An 18673-nucleotide genomic window follows, 5' to 3' on the forward strand; every position below is an offset into this window, starting at 1 on the left:
GAGTCAAAGTCTCTCATTTAAAAGAGGCTTCCTGACTCAGCATTAGTTGCAAAAACCTGAATCTCTTTTAAGAGGTCCTTTCACAAAACACTTACATGGTGTTGTTGAAAAGCCTACCTCATGCTTTTTGTTGGTGGCAGGGACCTTGAAATGCCTTAGAGCTGTGGCGATAAACATGGCTTTGGCCTGTACCTCTGCCATGAGGCTGGAATCTCTGAAAGCTAAGGAATGGGCTGGATTCTGCCATCAAAGCCACAGCTTTAATCCCAGCCATCTTGCTGAGCAAATTAAAGACTCATGAGGTCAGAAAAAGAGAGATATACAGTCAAGATGGATTCAGATGAAGAAAACCTCTAAATGATTTAAAGTATGTTTAAAAATATATGTAGGCTTGGAAGAAAAAAAGATAAAATCCTTAAAAAAGAAAGAGAGTAGTTGAGTGTGGTGACACACACCTTTAATCCCAACACTTGGGAGGCAGAGGCAGAAAGATCTCTATAAATTCAAGGTCCCATGGTGGTACACTGCTTTAATCCCAGCACTTGGGAGATAGAGGCACGCAGATCTCTGTGAGTTCAAGGACAACCTGGTTAACAGAATCAATTCTTGGATAGCCAAAGATACACAGAGAAACTCTCTGTCTCAAAAAGCCAAAAATTAAAAGTAAAAATAAAAGAAATAGAATTTAAAGTAAAGCCATGTAAAGATGGAAAAATATATAGAAAGTCTGGATACTATATATTATTATGTTCTCTATGAATTTCTTGAGAGCCGAGGAAGGAGCAAAAGCTACTAAAAGACATTTAAGTATAAATGCTGCTGGATTAATAAAACATAAATATTTTAGAAATGCCTTGACTTCAAAATTGAAATCAAAAGATATGTTACTTTGGAGTGGAGGTTTTGCTTTTGTTTCCCCAGAAAATGAGAGGCTATGGATTTAATCTGGGCTAAGAAAAATAAGGTTTGATCAAGAAAGACCCCCTGAGAATTCTCCAATAGGAGTGGGTGGCCCATGTGTCTGAGTTCTACATCCAGAACAGCGTCAAGACTGCTGGCTTAGATGATCAAGCCTCACAGGATACTCCAGTCATGACTTGATCATAATTCTAAATTTTCTTTAGGTCTGCATAAGATTATCAACACCCCAATTCAGTAGAAAATAGCCTGGAAAACTGTGTTCCATTCCCCTCTCCAAAAAATGGACTATGGATATTCTCTTTTGTTTAGAATGTTAATTATTATTTGTTGTGGTTAATGTTCAGGAGAAAAGCTAAATAAAGAATAATAGATTCAGAATTCTTGATCTTTAAAAAAAGAGGGGTGCTGCGGGACAATGGTCTTACCCTGTAAACATTTGTTTCTTCTACTTGTTTAATGTTAAAATGCTGATTGGCAGGTAGCCAGGCAGGAAGTACAGGTAGGGTGACCAGGCAGGGAGTAGAGATGGGACAATGAGAACAAGTGAATCCTGGGAAGAGTATTCTACAGTTGTGACCCAGTCTCAGAGGAAGAAAGATGACTGCCTCACAAAAAAAAAAAAAAAAAAAAAAAAAAAAAAAAAAAAAAAAAAAAAAAAAAAAAACGGCCTATGGATATTTTCCTTTCTTTAAAATGTTGCTTACAAGTTGTTATGGATAATGGTCAGGAGAAAAGTTAAACAAAGGATATTATATTCAGAGTTCTTGCTTTAAGAAAGGGGGGAGAGTGCTGTGGGACAATAGTCTTTACCTTGTCGATTATATTTTAAATAAATGCTGATTGGCGAGTAGCCAGGCAGGAAGTATATGCATAGTGACCATGCAGGAAGTACAGACAGTGTCATGAGAATTCTGGGAAGAGGGAAGTTTGATTCTGCAGTCCTGATCCAGCCACAGAGCAAGAAAGATATGACTGCTTCGCCAAAAATGGTACCAAGCCATATGGTTAACATAGACAAGAATAATGGGCTAATATAAGTTATGAGAGTTAATAAGAAGCCTGAGCTAATGGGCCAATCAATTCATAGTTAATGTAGACCTCCGTGTGATTTCTTTGGGACTTAACAACTGCGGGAACCGGGCAGGACAGAAAACCCTGACAACACCTTTGCACTCATGAACTCAAAGCAGTTGTGATTGTATCCACAAGACCTGCACAATCTCAAACCATGAAAAATCTTTAGTGAGGCTCACAAAGCCCCTTGTTAACTGAGTAACTATTGGCAATTGGTGCCTACTAGGAGAGAAAGAGTCTGATTTCTTCAGGGATACAGGCCTTCAGAGCCTACCCACACTCCTATAGGTGGTCTTACACCCGTGCACATACAGGCAACACTAAGGAAACACAATTAGTTGTTTATTTTTAGAAGCAGATGAAGTTGGAAGGGAAAGACAAGATCTGTGACAAACTAGGAATTTGACAGGAAAGAACGGAGTTCCTGGATTTGATCAAAATATTTTGAACATGTATGAAATTCTCAAACAATAAAATATAAAAACTATGCCTGGACTTGCATTCAGAAATTGAAGAGCCAGAGTGGCATGAAGCAATAAATGCATAGCTATTGCCACAGAATAATCCCTTTTTACCAGCAGCTTTGCGTTCTTCGGTTCTGGTACCTACATGGAACCACAATCTCAAATACATCAAGTGGAAATTTTAGGAATAAAGAGATCATGATTTAAATTCTGGGCACCATAATGAACTATATTGACTCCTTTTGGTCAAGTATATATAGACCAAAGATGATCCTTGTCCATAAGTTAGTCACGTAGTCACCCTCTCAGACTTCACATCAGCTGGAATCATATTGCAGCGCTGTTGTCAAATTCTTCATAATGGCACCAAAGCCTGAACAGTGACGTCGCATTTTTCACCCTTCAGAAGAAAAGTTGTGAAGTCCTTCCTTTATGTGAAAACAAGAGAAGTCTGATCTGAGTAAGGAAAGGAAAAAAAATCACATTCTGAATTTGCCTTTATTTACAATCATAAAAATGTTTGCTGTCAATGAAATGACAAAAAAACATTAAATTATAAGTTCTGGTACTATTTGTAGCTTTGATTTTTTTCTCCTGAGCTTGGAACATGTGTTTTTATATGGATAAGGAAGAATATAACCATAATTCTGATGTGATAGCATGTATTTGAACTAGAGTGATAATGATGATGATAATGAAAATTGAAAAGTGTTTTGCATATTTTGAAAATATTATTTCAAGAATAGATAATATTTTAGGTCATGGAAGGCATGTGATCTCTTCCAACCAATGGTTTGTAACAACTGTACTTAAGCAAAAGAACAGTTCAGAATGATTTCATAATGAGTAATGGAAAGGCTAGAGCAGCCTTTTACTGAAGCTGATGTCTCTGGATGACGTCGCAGACCCTAGGGGTTAAACTTTGGAATGGTTGAAGGTTTGAATGACTGTTAAATGTCTTGGTCTGAAAACTGCAGTGTCTCTACATAGAGTCGTGAATTCTAGTGTGCAGTGATATAAATAAAAAGAAAAAATAAATGCCAGAAAGATAGGTGGATACCACTCAGACTGGCAGTGAGTAAAATCACTGGCTGTAAATACTTAAAGACCTGAGTTTGATCTTCAGGACTCAAGGAAAGGGAAGAACTGATGCCCTGGAGCTGTCCTTGAACCTCCATAGTCAAGCTATAGCGTATAAGTGTGCCCACAGCAACGACAATCATAAATAACCATAGCAAAAATAGATGATACTTCTAGCCATGAGAAGACATTTGGTCCCAGCAAATCAATGAAAAGGCATAGTTTTAAGAGCAGAAAAGGAAAAGATCTCCTGAATAAACTGTGAGCAGATGGGAGGGTTGAATGGGGAGGGGAGAGGCAGGGAGGGGAGCAGAGAAAAATGTAGAGCTCAATAAAAATCAATAAAAAAAAAACTGAATCAGCAGCAGCCTATTCAGGCAGCAAGATGAGGACAATTCAAGCAAGGAAACGGGGACAGAGTGACCCATCACACAAAACCAAAGAGAAGAAAGTGTTTCGGGTGGTAAAGTTTTATTCCTCGATTGGAGGGACAGTGGTGCTTTGAGTTTTATCTTTATTTTTTAAGTTAGTGCTTCCAGAAGCCAAACCCAAATACGTTAACCTGCCTGATGCTGTTGTCAGTTTAGTCTTCCGTGTGAAGCAACAGGAGCAGTGGCCATGAAGAGGAGACCAGAGCTTATGTGTCACTCATCAGGCCCCCCAACTTTGACTCTTCTTTCATCTCCAACCTCATCTAGCTAAAAGCGTATTCATAGTCCTCAGCTCCAAGCCCCATGGAGCCGAGCAAGCCCTGGAATTCCCAGGAGACAAAGCACAGGAATAAAAAATTCAGTCTATAAGTTTATAATCAGCCAATTTTGCTGCTAAAGGCCAACCACACCTAAATATGTGTCATCACATCACTGTGTGTTTGCCCATCTCATTTAACATAACCCAGACCAACAAAACCATCAATAGAAAAACATCCAGGTATAAGGTCAGTTCAGGGGTCAACAAAGCACAAATCAGCAGAGAGCACACTTCACAGGTTGCTAAAATACCTTAATCTGGGGAAAGAGTTGGAATTAATTTTTTGTTAAGAGGTTTATCATTCCACACCCTGATCCGTTGATACAGATAGTCCATAGAAATTTTAGCTTTTAGTTTATATGGATGAAGTAATTGGAGACAAGATAGGAAAGGTGTGAGCAGGAAAGATGATAGCTTAAGAATTTGCTAAGTCACTTGGCTAGAATCATCTTGAAACAGCTTGAGACAAGTATAAGTGATTTAAGAAGGAAAAAATTCCTTAGCAATAATCTTCTACTGTGCAGCTTTGCACCTAGTGGATTAATAATGATCAGATAACATAGTTATAAAATTTATGGAAGAAAAAGGAACATTGATACCATCTGTTCCTTGCAAAACATGTACCTCTACACACTGGACACAACGCTGTTTCTCACAACTACCAACCTGGCAAAACCAGGCTCAGCTTCTGCATTAGGGTAATAGAGATAGAGAACATGCTATTTCTTGGAATTACTTTCTTTTTACTTAAAAAGAAAAAAATTGCTGTTTTTACATTTGTTGTGCAATGGACTACCATGGAGAGAAAGATGCAGATTTGTAAAGGCTTTGTGTTAAATTTTATACTTTGTGTGTAAACCTAATGAAAAGGCTGGACGACAAATCGCAGCCATATCCTTTTAATGGTACTCAGTTATTTGTAGCTTGTTCCATTTGATAATGGTTTATTCTCTTTCCTTCAGTAATGAGCAAGGGTTGGTTAATGTGTGAGAGGGGTGTACTGGTGGTAGATACAATTGACATTTCATTCCTAAGACATATGTTCCTGAGAAGGAAAGTCTCGAGAGAAACCTCAACGCAACAACCAAAGTGGAGACACTGACATCTATACAATGTTCTTACCTAGAGCACACTCCACAGTCAGCATGTGTCAGCTCGGCCTAGATTGAAAATATGTATCTAATACAACTATAGATAAAAATTCTATCTTTTTCCCCACAGAAAATCTTTGCCTTGATAACACATTGTCTTTAGACATAAATTTTCTTTGTTTTCTTTAATGTGGAATATTCTTCACTCTTTGTGATATGCTTTTGAAAGAATATGAGCCATTGGTTTTGTTGTGTTGTTTTGTTTGTTCTGTTTGGAGATTGGATCTCCTGTAGTTTAGGATGGTCTTGAGCTCCTAATCCTCCTTTCGCCCCATCCCAGGTTCAGAAAAACAGGTAAAAGACACTATGTCAAGTTTATCGGTCACCTTTTTAAATAACAACAAGAGAAGATTAAATGTGTGACATATTAATAGATGTATGTGGTTAGATTGAGGTTCTGCCCAAGGAGCAGTAGCTCCCTATAACATGGGCATATATAGCACTCAGATCTTAGCTTCCCACTACAAGTTAGCAGCAATCCTTAGAGAAATGGCCAGCTACTACGTTCAAAGATACTCGGCTAGAAGCATAATAATAAACAAGAAATTGTCAAATTGGAAAAGATAGTTGCATATTTGAATGGGCATTATTAAAAATGTGTTATATGCTCAAAGAAAGGTCACCTTTTGATATAGTATTTTGGGAAAGACCCAGAATAATTGTAATTCAAGCTGTGACTCAAAATTGTGAAAGCCAACTCTGTGAGGACTGTAAAGAATTAGACACAATGGAGGAAAAGTTAAGAGATCTTCACGACAACATGCTCATTCTTCACAGAAAAGGGAAAAACCCATATGTCTGTGTTGTTTTGCTATGCAGTGCTAGTGGGGTCCAAGGTAGCCACAGAGAATGTGGAATGGGCAGGACATAAGGTTGCAATGATAGCAAGGGTTCATAAACCACGTGATTGAGATTTTATTTTACGTGGAATCAGAAATTCCTGCAAGAGTTCACATGGGTAGTGATGTATTCTGATTCCATGTTCAAAAGAGAACTCGGGCTGGTTTATGAAAAGTACATTAGAGGCAGAGCGAGAAGAAAGGAAAGGACAGATAGGAAAAGGTTAGGAAAACCAGTCAAGGAGTAGCACTGCCCTGAATAAAAGTGCTATTAGCAGGGATAAAAATATGTGTGGATTCAGAGCACATTTCAGAGTTACAAACTCCAGGGTTTATTCGAGATTAAATGTGTGACTCGGCTGAGAAAAGGGGAGGGTTAATTTACAGTGTGCAGCTATCAATTTGGGGGTTAGATTAAAAGGGGAAAATCAAGAGCTCTACTCTGGACATAACAGTTTTGCTGCGTGTTTTCACATCTATCATATATGGAGAAATGGGCAAAAATCTTAAGACACGGTACTCTTTTCATACCTTTCCCCACAATATAAAGATGTAACATTTCAGGGAGAACCTCTAAATCATTCTTTCAAAAAGGAAGCGTTAAAGCAACTCTTGGTTGTCTGTTCAATTTAGATATCAGATTATGCACTTAGGAAAGATGAAATCTTGAGATCAACTACAATGATTTGTAGTTTATGTATGTAGCATATATAGTATACTCATATGAGACATATGGGTAGTGATGTATTCTGATTCCATGTTCAAAAGGGAACTCGGGCTGGTTTGTGAAAAGTACATTAGCGTCAGCACAAGAAGGAAGGAAAGGACAGATAGAAAAATATAATTTTTAAGACAGTCCAAAATCTGCAGTTGAATAAAAGAGAATGGGGGGGAGACTTCAGAAATAAATTTGAAGCACTAATAATTCAAATAAGAATGTCTTTTAAGGTATTATATAATCTTCTTCAGATGAGACTTTAAAAATGAGACTACATAAAGACTGGTTTGTGATATTACAGAGGAGATATAATAAATTCTCTGATAATGTTTTCCACATATTCCTACTGTGTATCGAGTCAAATCCAGTGAGTAGCGCACTTTCAGTGTTTGCAGAGAGTTCACTCTGCAGTTTCTTATAGTTGGTGGAGACAAAGTTAATTGTGCAGGAGAATTTTTAAAATACAATTTCTGGAAAGTTTTCATAAAACTAAACTAAAAGTATAAAGGATCTTTCTTCCCCCCCCACACACACACACAAACAGAGAGAGACAGAGACAGAGAGACAGAGAGAGAGAGAGCACACACAGAGAGAGAGAAAAAATGGAGATGTGCTGAAGAACGATGGAGGAAAGTTGGGCAAACAGCTTCTTATGGGGAGAGGAATTATCTGCCACTACTTCAGTGAAGAGGAAACAGACTTTAGAAGACATCAAACAGCATTTGGCTAAATGACATTGAATACTTGAGTAAATGAATTTGATCTTTGTTACAAACAAGTTTTATTTTCAAAACTGTAGAAATTATGCATTTTTTTTTCAAATCTAACGCATTATTCCAAGTTTTAAGGTGAAATCTTGACATTGTTTCTTTTATGATTCCTTCACTTAGATTTTTATAGAGAAGTTGTTTGGGCAAAATTATATTCTTGATACAGAACATTGCTAAACTTTATTTAACATACATAGATATTTAACACTGGATTTCCATGAAGACGGTTTCACTGCAGTATTTCCATGACACCAAAAATTTCAGTAAAAGTCGGCGTTGCTTTTTGCATACTGAAAACACAGGTTCTTTTGGACAGTATAATGAACTGGGAATCAAAGTATCTCTGTGACTGTGCCACATTCTTCCTCTATAAACTGTGAGAGCTTTTTAAATGTCATGAAAAAAAGGCATAAGAAAAATCAATGCTGAAATAAGTAACTGAAGGATGGTCACTGGGGCTGCATAGGTCATTAGGCCAGACATGATTGTAAACAAATTCTCGGGGTTATTCAACCTAATGCTCGTGGTCTCAAGGAAGAATAGAAATTGCATTTAATGCTTGTATTTGCATAGTACATTAAAGAACCAGAATGTGGGCACCTGAAAGCATGAAGTGGAAAAAGGAAGAATCATCAAACAGTAAGACAATCTAGTGACAATGGGGACCTTTGTAAGGCTGCAATTCCATTATACTCTTAAGAACCTCAGAAAACTGCCCCATCACTGAGGAAACACAGGCCTCCCAAAATAAAACAAGACATAAAAGCAAGCACAACCAATAATGACACTTGAGAGGACCTCTATGACACATGCTTATAAAAGAACGCTCTACACAGAGAGTGGAATGTGTCACCTTGATCTAGTGCAGGGCTGCTTAAACTTTGTACTTGTGATCCCTATTCACCCAACAAACTTTTACACAATGTTGCTTATATAGGTATATAAAATAGGCATACACAGAAAGCATTTACAAACAAATCATCAAGAATTCTATAAAAGAGTTATTATCCATTTATGTGATTTGATGATTTATTTAAAATGAAAACAAATATATACATTAATAAGATGGTGCACTTATTTATTTCTGCATAAAGTTACCTTTACTGTATGTAGTATGCAGATTGTTTTCCAGAGTTGCTCAGCAATCATCAATGTTCTCTAACACCAGTCTGATTAAACATGAAATGGCAGAAGTATGTTCGTGCATACCTCAGGAATTATTGGAAAGGCTGTCCTTATCCAAGAATGAAATTCTCTTCCAGTTTCTTGTGTAACTCAAGTCAAAGAGCACTATCTCAGATAGAACATGCCAACACAAAAAATAACACAAGCTCTACTAATTTGATACAGGCTAAGGAATGATGACAGAAAAACATGAATGTTCTTTGTTTTCCATAGTGAAACGACCATATTTCTGGTAGAGCAGAAAACATTGTACCTACATTGGAACAGTGCCGTGAGCCAGCGAGCCGAGCTGTGGCGCTCAGTGGTCATAGTTATAGGTGCTGTCACAGCCAGCACAGTGTAAAGTACACATTGTTTGTTCAGAGTTAAGGATGCAATAAATTTACAAAATGCCATGTGGGTGAGCATGGCCAGAAAGCTAAGTTTTTTATGTTTTATTTTGAATTAATTTTCTTGTTATTGTGCATTTAGAAACATTTACTTCTGAGAACATTTTTGTGACTCCTGCTTTGAGTTATGAAACCCAAATAAGGCTGCCACCCACAGTTGAAGAAACTGGAGTTTCAGATATAACATATCTGAAGACAGTATCCCAACGTCATTTTTATTAATCTTCATTTATAGCCAAGGCAGGACTTGCATTGTATCACACCAACCCCTTGTTGAAGAGGGACTGCAGAATTTTCCACTGTTGTATTTCGTCCAGGAAATGAAAAGTGGAGTGGCGGCTGCGGAACGTGGCTCCTTGTTCCAAATTTGGTCGTATTATGTAGCTCTCCATTAAGAAACTAAGTCTTCTTAGAAATGGAGTCTGTTTTCAAAAATGAAGAGAAATTAAGAATATATTTAGTGCTTTGGTAATGCAAAACGCCTCCCGCCTTAAAACATTATTCTTGGCCCCACATTACAGGCAGTCGGAGCTAGCTCTGAGGAAGAAAGGCAGGAAGGATCACAGGTTCAAAGCCAGTCTTGGGTAACTGCCGAGTGTGAGAGGAACATGGGTTTCTTATAGCAACTATGATTCAAAAATACAGACATACAAACTAGTTAAGTGATTTATGGTGATAATTATTAAGACATAGTCCTGCTTATTGTAAAAGACTTCCAAACAAATTTAGCACATTGTTCCTTTGTTTGCTTAGAACACTACACAGAATGTTCTTGAATTTATTAACCAAACAGTCTCCTGTGTCTTCACCAACAGAATAGCTATCATAGCATCTCTTCCATGCTGGTGGTCTTCCCCTAGCCTGCTGCAGTGCGTACCCCTTGCTGAAAATGTGCAAGCCACAATGCACTGAGCATTGCTCTGGCTATTACCTGATTTCGTTGGATACTCTGTGGCTTTTTTTTTTACAGCGAATTAATAAAAGAAGTAAAATCAGCAATTGGATTTCTTCATTTTCTTTTTTTTTTAAATTTATTTATTTATTTATTTATTTATTTATTAAGGATTTCTGCCTCCTCCCCTCAACCTCTTGAAGATTTATTGAGTTTGTTGCAAATTCAAAAAAAAATTCCATTTTCTAAGATTTTCATGCTGGCATTTTTTAAAATAACTTTTTGGTATACACTCCATCTTGTAGGTTACAAGGTAGGTGAAGGGTTACCCAGATGAAAACGGCTATTTTTCAGCTCATATTCAATGTTCTCCAAATACTCACCCATGTATTCCCTCCTGTCGTCAATCTGCTTCTCCACCCCCCATCCCTAGAATATGTTGTTTAGATTCTACTTTAATAAGAAAATAATTTCAATAAGAAATCTCCAGAAAGTGTAAGTAAAAATTTTGACATCAGATAATATTGTCTTTAAAAGATAATGCAATGTCATATTTAAACTTTGAAAATTTTGAATAATGTTATATTCAAACTTTGGAAAATATTTTTCCTATCCCCGAAAACCTTCTATTTGAACTGAATTTGATTTATAAATGGCACAATTGGAGTTATACTTGCTTTCTAGCATGTAAGTTCTTAAAATGGAAATCTAGAAGTTATAATTCTGTTTAAAAATCAAATATTTGTGTTAAACCATTGCCAGAAATTAATTTTATCTTAAACATAATTTATTTCTACTTTGCTTTAGTTATGTTAGAGTAAAATTAATGTGGAAAAAATCAAATGAAGCAAAGAAATATAGAATAAGATTTTATTTATATTATGTATGCTTAAACTTATTTGTGCATTTTCCTAAGAGTTATATTTCTAGCTTAGCTGTATTTTGTGTTGTCTCAGAATATTACTTTTCTATCCTGAAATATAATGTTGAAAACCTGAGCAAGTTTAGCATGCATATGTATATTCAAATAATATACACCATAAAATAAAAACATTATGCAACCTAACCCATTTTATCATTTACTTGAGAAGTTACAATACAGTCACCAGAGATGAATCTGTAACTGAAATCACTCCCTGTGCTTTCACAATGTTCAACAATCACAGAATGATTTCCCATCATAATCATGATGAGAGAAAAGTTCCAAAGAAATTTCATACTGTTCAAAACGGATGTGAATGAACAGAGAAAACCATCATTTCTCAAAGCAACATCTAATCCAATAGAACAGATCTCCATCATCTCCATATTAGAAACCAGCATTTGAAAAAGGTATCCAATAACTTTGACATGTTCAGGTAATGTATACCTTGAATACAGTCCAGTTATTTCAGACAGTAACAAATCTCATGTAGTTTTGCTTTTGTACAGACTGAGTGATAACAGCCCTCCCGGATATGCATCTGAGACCTAAAAATTTCCCTATAGTACAGCTTCTAGCAAGCCATGCAGAATTTGTGGTATTACCTACATGATCACTTCTGCTATCTTTTGTGACAACCTTTCCATCAATGGAAAGAAGAACCTTACTTTTCAGTTTTTTTTTTTTAAATGACAGTATTGACTTTAATATCTGTTTTCTGGTTAGTGGTAAATACTTCTTTTTTCCTGGTGAATTAAAATTAAGTTGTCTATATGCAGACTATGGTTATTTAAATTCTTGGAGACTCCCTTTCTCATGTACAATGTGGGGATGACACTAACATACACTTCATGTGGAGAAAGTGAGTTCTGAATCCTTTAAAGACTGAGCAATTCTTCCACTGTACCTGTCCCATGGTGAGAAACCAATACTTCATGCAAGCTGCTGCTATTATATGAAATATCTACTGCCCTTGACAGCAAATAATACATGCAAAGAAATTAAAGAGATCTGATTTTTCTTTTTTCTCTGTATCCTTCAGTTACTGCCTAGTGTATGATACTTAATATATATGGTATTTGTATTAGAATGTTCTAATGTATTGGATTTCTTTTGTGATTCATCTTTGTTTAAAAAAAGGTATGTGGTAAAAATAAGTTTGGAAAATGAAAGGAAAATTAAAGCATCATTGTCTAATAGACAGGCTGATGTCTATTAGAATTCTTCAATAGCAATGATACAGCTTTCTTTGTGCCCATTTGATCATACTGCCACATCCACAGTCTTTCCATTAACACAGTTTTCTCAACAAGGCCCTCTAATGGTTTTCTGATTGCTTAGTTTTAATGCCTTGGGACATTAGTGACATGCAAGATCGTTAAGTAAAGTGACTAACTTTCTGAGCCCCACCTCCCATAGGAGAGGGCATATATTATGAAAACAATGTCTTTTCACAGAACACCCTCCAAGGCTGGTGAGGTTATGGAATGTAGGCCTTTATTTGCCAGTCTAGCTCAAATACTGAGTCTTGGTAGATGGAGCCCTTCCTTCTCAATTGCTTCCCAGACACAGATGTGTAGACTTCCCAAAGCATGGGACCTCGAACAATTTTTGCAACCTCTGTGAATATTTGGTTAGATGTTAAGAGAAAAAAATCTTTACCTACAAGTAATATTTCCATACTCCAGAAATTCAGCCTCCCATTCACACCCTCCATTTAAGGACAGCATCTGGAGCAATAAAAAATGCTAGCCTGACAAAACCCCGTTGTATCTCCTCCAGAAATGTCTAACCTGACCATCATCCATTCAGGGTGGAATTTTCTACAAGAATAGGAATATTGTCTGATCACCCAAGAATTTGAGTGGTTCGAAACTCTAAAATGGCTTAAGTCTCTTATGGCCTCCTGAAGGGTTGATATTCTAAAAAAAGCAACAACAACATACTCTTCAATTGTATTTAAAATATCTACAAAATAGTAGTTTGGGATATCTAGAATAACACCAAACCTATTGACAAAGCCGGGTGTGACAACACACTTCAGAATTCTACTATATCTATTGCTACTGTTTTACAATAAAATGGTGATTATGTTTGTTTGCAATGCAATCAATTGATAAACCACAGGCTTGAACAAGCAATTTTCTTCTAAGTAGCATATCGGCTACATTTTGCTATTATGAATTTTTTAAAGTTTGTTGCATTTACTATTTGAGAGGAGAACAAGTCATGTGTGTGTGGAGCAGGTTATCTCATCCTGAGAGTCTCAGAGGTCAAACTCATGCTGTCTGGCTTAATGATGACCCTTCTTCTTACCCTCTGGGCCAGTGGTTCTCAACTTTCCTAATGTTGAGACCCTTTAACACTGTTCCTTATGCTGTGGTGACATCTAATCATAAAATTATTTTGTCCCTACTTCACAATTGTAATTTTTCCACTGTTATGAAGCATTATGCAAATATCTGATACATAGAATATCTGCTATGTGACCCCCCACACACACCAGTGGCTCAAGACCCACAGGTTGAGAGCCACTGCTCTGAGCCATCTCATCAGCCTCCATAGATATTTTCAAATATCAAGGGTACAGCAAGAGAAACAATGTCTGTTAAGAACAACTTTTTATTTTATTTGAAACACAAATGAAAGCTGAAGCAGTCTGAATTTCAACTAAAGAATCTAGTAAAGAAGAGTATGGTATCAGATGCCTTCAGTCCCTGTATTCAGGAGGCAGAGAAAGATCTTTGTGAGTTCAATATCAGCTTGGTATATATTCCAGGCCAATCAGAGCTATATAGTGAGAACCCTGTCTCACAAAAACAGATGATAGATGATAGATAGATAGATAGATAGATAGATAGATAGATAGATAGATAGATAGATAGATAATTTATTTGACCTTCAAATGGATAGAACAGTCATTGGTGAGCAAGGGATTTTACCTCCAGTTCGTCCCGTCTGTTTCATCACACCAGTCAATCCAATCACCATTTCAGACAGAAGTAAAATGGCAATATGAGTGTTCAGTAACTGCCAAAATCTGAAGGTGAGGGTAACATCCTGGCATTTCTCAAGAATTACATTATAATTGATAATGAGGTTCAAAAAAGAACACATTTTCTGAATTCCTGTGTTTTATTTTGTGCGTTTGTCTTTGAGGGGCTTACTGTTGCTCAGAATTTCTTTCTGAGAGTTGCTTGCTCACAGGATGCACAGGTAGATGAATATTATGAATCAAAATACCTAAGGTTCAAGTGTTTTACCAATCTACCAATCACCATCCAAGAAAAACTGCCATTTCATGCTATAGCTTGAAGACTTGACTTCATTGTTGTCTGTTGTTTTAGCACCGGTGCAGACCCAAGCATCTTGTTCACATGGATGCTCAGGTCACATGCAATGCTGCAGCTTAGATGCCGTGCCTGGCAAGAAAGGTTTTATTGTTTTTATGTTTTGCTGTCAACAATAGTGATAATAATTCCCTCTACAGAACTTTAGTTTCAAAATGGAGCCTGAAAACAAGCCACAGGCCACACCCAAGTTCAGGGTCTCTTGAAACATCTGTAGAGCTCAATAAAAAATAAATTAAAATAAATGAAATAAAATAAAGAAGGTAGAAGCTCAGCCAAGGGTCTTCTGTTTGAGGCCAACTGAAGACCATCATTTATTTAAATAACTCAAATCATATCTTTAAAATCTATATTTATGAAGTGCATATAAAATTATAAGAGCTAGACTGGCCATGAGAGGGAAGACACATTAAGGGAGGAGCAAACATGGAACATGTGATATGAAATTAAGGAGATCCTGTAGCAGCAACCTACCTTTCATCTATTGAGGTGAAAATGGCCACAAGTATTCATTAACAGGTGGGAAACAAGCACATCTTTCCCTTAGGCAGCCTCAGCTAATGCACACATCATTATTACAGGTTTTTAATTGAGCGGTATTGTAAGGATCAGAGCAATCTTAACTATGTTCCTCCTCTTCTCACTAATTAGATACACACATCCATCATTATAGTTTGTTTCTACATGTGTACAACAACTGTTAAACCTCAAGCCTTTCATGTATTCAAAAGTTGCCTTTCACATTTTATTAAACGGATTTGTAAAAATTCCTTCCTAAATTTTGGAATGTTATCAGACTTTTGGAGAAACTGAAACAAGAACATATCTATAAGTGTATGTGTCCAACAAAAAACCTAAAAAATAAAATCATAATATTACATTTGCATGCTTCTGCACATGAGTTAAACATAAAGGAACATATTCTTCTAATAACATAATAATCTACTGAAGTTAGTTTCAGTAATAATTTAAAATTTTATTTGCATTTTTCAACTATGATAAAAATTTTATGTTAAAAACCAAAGCAAGAAGAGCTGCTGAATCGTGTGGGTGCTACTGGCTTCCAGATGCTACCCCTGCACAAGCAGCACCAGCATGTCTTTAACCCTTGACCTTGACTCTGCATGTGCTGACTGTTCCAACTCAGACCAAAAAGACCAGACAGGATCGCAGCAATGGTCCCTCATGTTGTTTGACTGACCAGATCCCAGAGACTGCTCTCAGTGTTGTTTGATTGAATTGAGGAGTATTCGAACTTCTGCTTTTGCTGCAGCTGAGGTTTCTAATTTGAGGTGGATTGTGCAGTGTTCATTGTAGACATTTCCCCTTTTTGTTGCCAAATTCTGAGAAAAAGGATTCACATCTGAGGTTCATACCTACTATCAGCTCCACTTGCGTTTGTCCTCAAAAGTGGCCCTATTTAGTTTGTGGAGTCTTAAATCTCATGACAAATCCTATGTCTAGCTCCTTTCCCATCAGCAACTGTAGAGTACAATGTGGAAGTAGGAGGGAAATATGAGAGGAAAATGGAAAAATCAATTTTATCTCTTACAATCACAGGAAATAAACCCTGGGTTATCCTGCTTTATTGCCCTGGATGTGACTCATCAAATGGAAGATATTTTATCTCTCTAGCTTATTCATAAAACCATGTATTGCATTATATGGCAAGCTGGAAGTGCTGGGTGAGTCACTAAGCTCCTCATCAAAGTTCATTTAGAAAAAGACATTACCCTCTCTTCTTCTATAGAATAGGAGAGATTTGGAAAAGAAAAAATAAACTCTATGGCTTTGTCAGTATTAGTCACAATGCACCTTTTTGCTGTGTGAGGGGCAGCTATTTTGGTCCCAAAATAGAAGTCAATGTTCTAAGAACGAAATGACTTCAATAATGTCGCAAAAATTGAGCTACAGAAAGAGATCATGGTTTTTTAGCTACTTGTCCTAAACACAGCCCAGTGGAACATGCTGATCTTGTAAAGACCTGTAACTGATAAAAGGCCACGAACCCCTTTTGTCCCACAAGCAATAATGGGAGTATATGGCTTCTCAGAGTGAACAAAGCTCTCAGTGAATAAGCTCTGACACCTTGGTCTTCCAAGAAACCTCTGCAAGTGCGAGAGAAACTTCAAAACTCAGCATTTGTTTTTGAGTACAGACAGATGAAGCAAGGCTACGCGCTACTTAGAAACTGGATCCCAAATGTAAGAAATGATGTTTGTCCCCAAAAAAAGTCATATGATAAACACATGTGCTTGTAAAACAGCCCACACTAAACCACGCACTGAAGTGAAAAGTGAGTTGAAGATGTAATTTATTTGATGAGCCATGTACAAATCTTAGTATATGTTCACAACCTCATTAAATAGATGGCAGCCCCTTTGGAACAAACCAAACACGGTCGCAAACTTCCTCAGCCTATTTTGGGAAAAAGAACTACTGGGCAATCTGAGCTCCAGGCCACAGGCCAACCACAGGAGCCACAAGTGTGGCTGGCTGGATAAATTTAGAAACCAACAGTGCAGAGCCTAGATGCTCCTTGGTAGTCTAGAGGTAGAGCAAAGAGCAAGTACTTGAAGTATTGCTCTAGTGTTCATTTATGGCCCAGTTTAAAAGGTAAAGCTGTGGAGTTGCAACTGCTTACAAGTCTATGCCCTAAACTCACCTACGCATGAGGACCATTAATAAAAATCTCAGCCAGCAAGGTAAAACCAACAAAGTTCAGCTCTGCCAATACCCACATGAAAAGTTATGTATTCTCAGTAGCATAATCATTCTTGACCTGCGCCATCAATGTCCTCGCCTCTTACAGTATCTCAGAACAGATTTCCTCCAACCAGCCTGTGAGGGTCTCTGCGGGTAAATGGATGTGTCCCTGGGGACTCAGGTCATCTCATAATTTTTTCAAAGTTAGATTTTCATTGCTCTGATAACCTTTAAAAACTTAATATAAAATATTCTGGATCATCGGCAGGATCCCAAACTGCCGTTTGATTTGTGCTTACAAACAAATTGATGCCACATGGTATTTCTAGAGGGAAAAAGAAATGGCTTTAATATATAAACCATGTACTTACCCCCAAATGAAGGCCAAATGCTGTCATGATTTACTGTACAAAAGAAGTTTTCACAGCAGTTCCCAAAGGGCAAATTGGGGTGAACTGAATCATCACATAGCACTGAATAAAGCAACCTCTGCCTTCCAGACGGCAGCAAAGTCTGTTCTTTGTGCCAGTGTACCAGTTTCTACTCCCATAACACACTTGGGATGCTCGGCAGGATCAGTAGCTGCTTCTGGATGTTTGCTAGGGTCATGGGGAAAACTCAACTTTTAAGTAGGTACCGAATTATGAAACCAAAAGTTTGAATAGAAACAGTTGAAACAAAAGATTATTAACAGAGGCTTTGTAGTGGAAATTAGATCTCTTAATTTGAAAATCCAATATGCTGTTGCTATAAGATGTTTGAGTCTTCTTGAAAATCAGATCGCCTATTCAAACTGGGGAGCTTTGATCTCCTCTGTACAGAGGTGAGGGAAATATTTTTTTTTTTTTGGTTTTTCGAGACAGGGTTTCTCTGTGGCTTTGGAGCCTGTCCTGGAACTAGCTCTGTAGACCAGGCTGGTCTCGAACTCACAGAGATCCGCCTGCCTCTGCCTCCCGAGTGCTGATGAGGGAAATATTTTAAGGAAAGTGACACATCATAAGGAAAATGGTACACACCTAAAGAGACAACTTCCGTGCAATCTGAGACATAGGGAAGAAAATCTAAATATTCCTAAAATGAAGTAGGCTGGTGTAGAGGTAAACAAACAATACAAGTGAGTCACAGATTTTAACTTGGGAGAGGAGTTTCAGATGGAAACCCACAGTAGAGCTAGGACTCTGGAGAGAGCGCATACCCCAAGCAGAGTACACATAGGGTTAGTCGTGACTGTGGAAGACATGCTAAACACCGACACCCAATATGAGCTGTGAGACCTTAGACGATTGAGCCACATGCTTTTCAATTCATTCTCTTCTCAGGGAGTCACGAAGTACACTTGCAATGTTTTTGCAGATAAATATGGTAAAAAAAATTTTACTGAACATGTACATTATTTTGCCTTTTATAGGGGGAAAGAGCCGTGTACTTACTATAAATCACCCCAAGAATCACAAGGCTTCAA

General features: G+C 37.3%; 1 long non-coding RNA gene across 2 annotated transcripts in view; it reads right to left on the reverse strand.

Moving 5' to 3' along the window:
- Window positions 1-7757: 7757 nt before the first annotated feature.
- The window catches only part of LOC142849404 (uncharacterized), a 65470-nt gene continuing 54554 nt past the window's right edge, over window positions 7758-18673 (reverse strand). The window contains exon 3 of one of the 2 annotated variants that reach the window (XR_012910572.1): window positions 7758-9763. This is a non-coding gene — a long non-coding RNA (uncharacterized LOC142849404). The remainder of the gene's footprint in view (window positions 9764-18673) is intronic. The other variant, XR_012910573.1, reaches the window with a different exon arrangement.

The sequence above is a fragment of the Microtus pennsylvanicus genome, chromosome 5 (assembly GCF_037038515.1).
Source record: "Microtus pennsylvanicus isolate mMicPen1 chromosome 5, mMicPen1.hap1, whole genome shotgun sequence".
Taxonomy (NCBI): Eukaryota; Metazoa; Chordata; class Mammalia; order Rodentia; family Cricetidae; genus Microtus; species Microtus pennsylvanicus.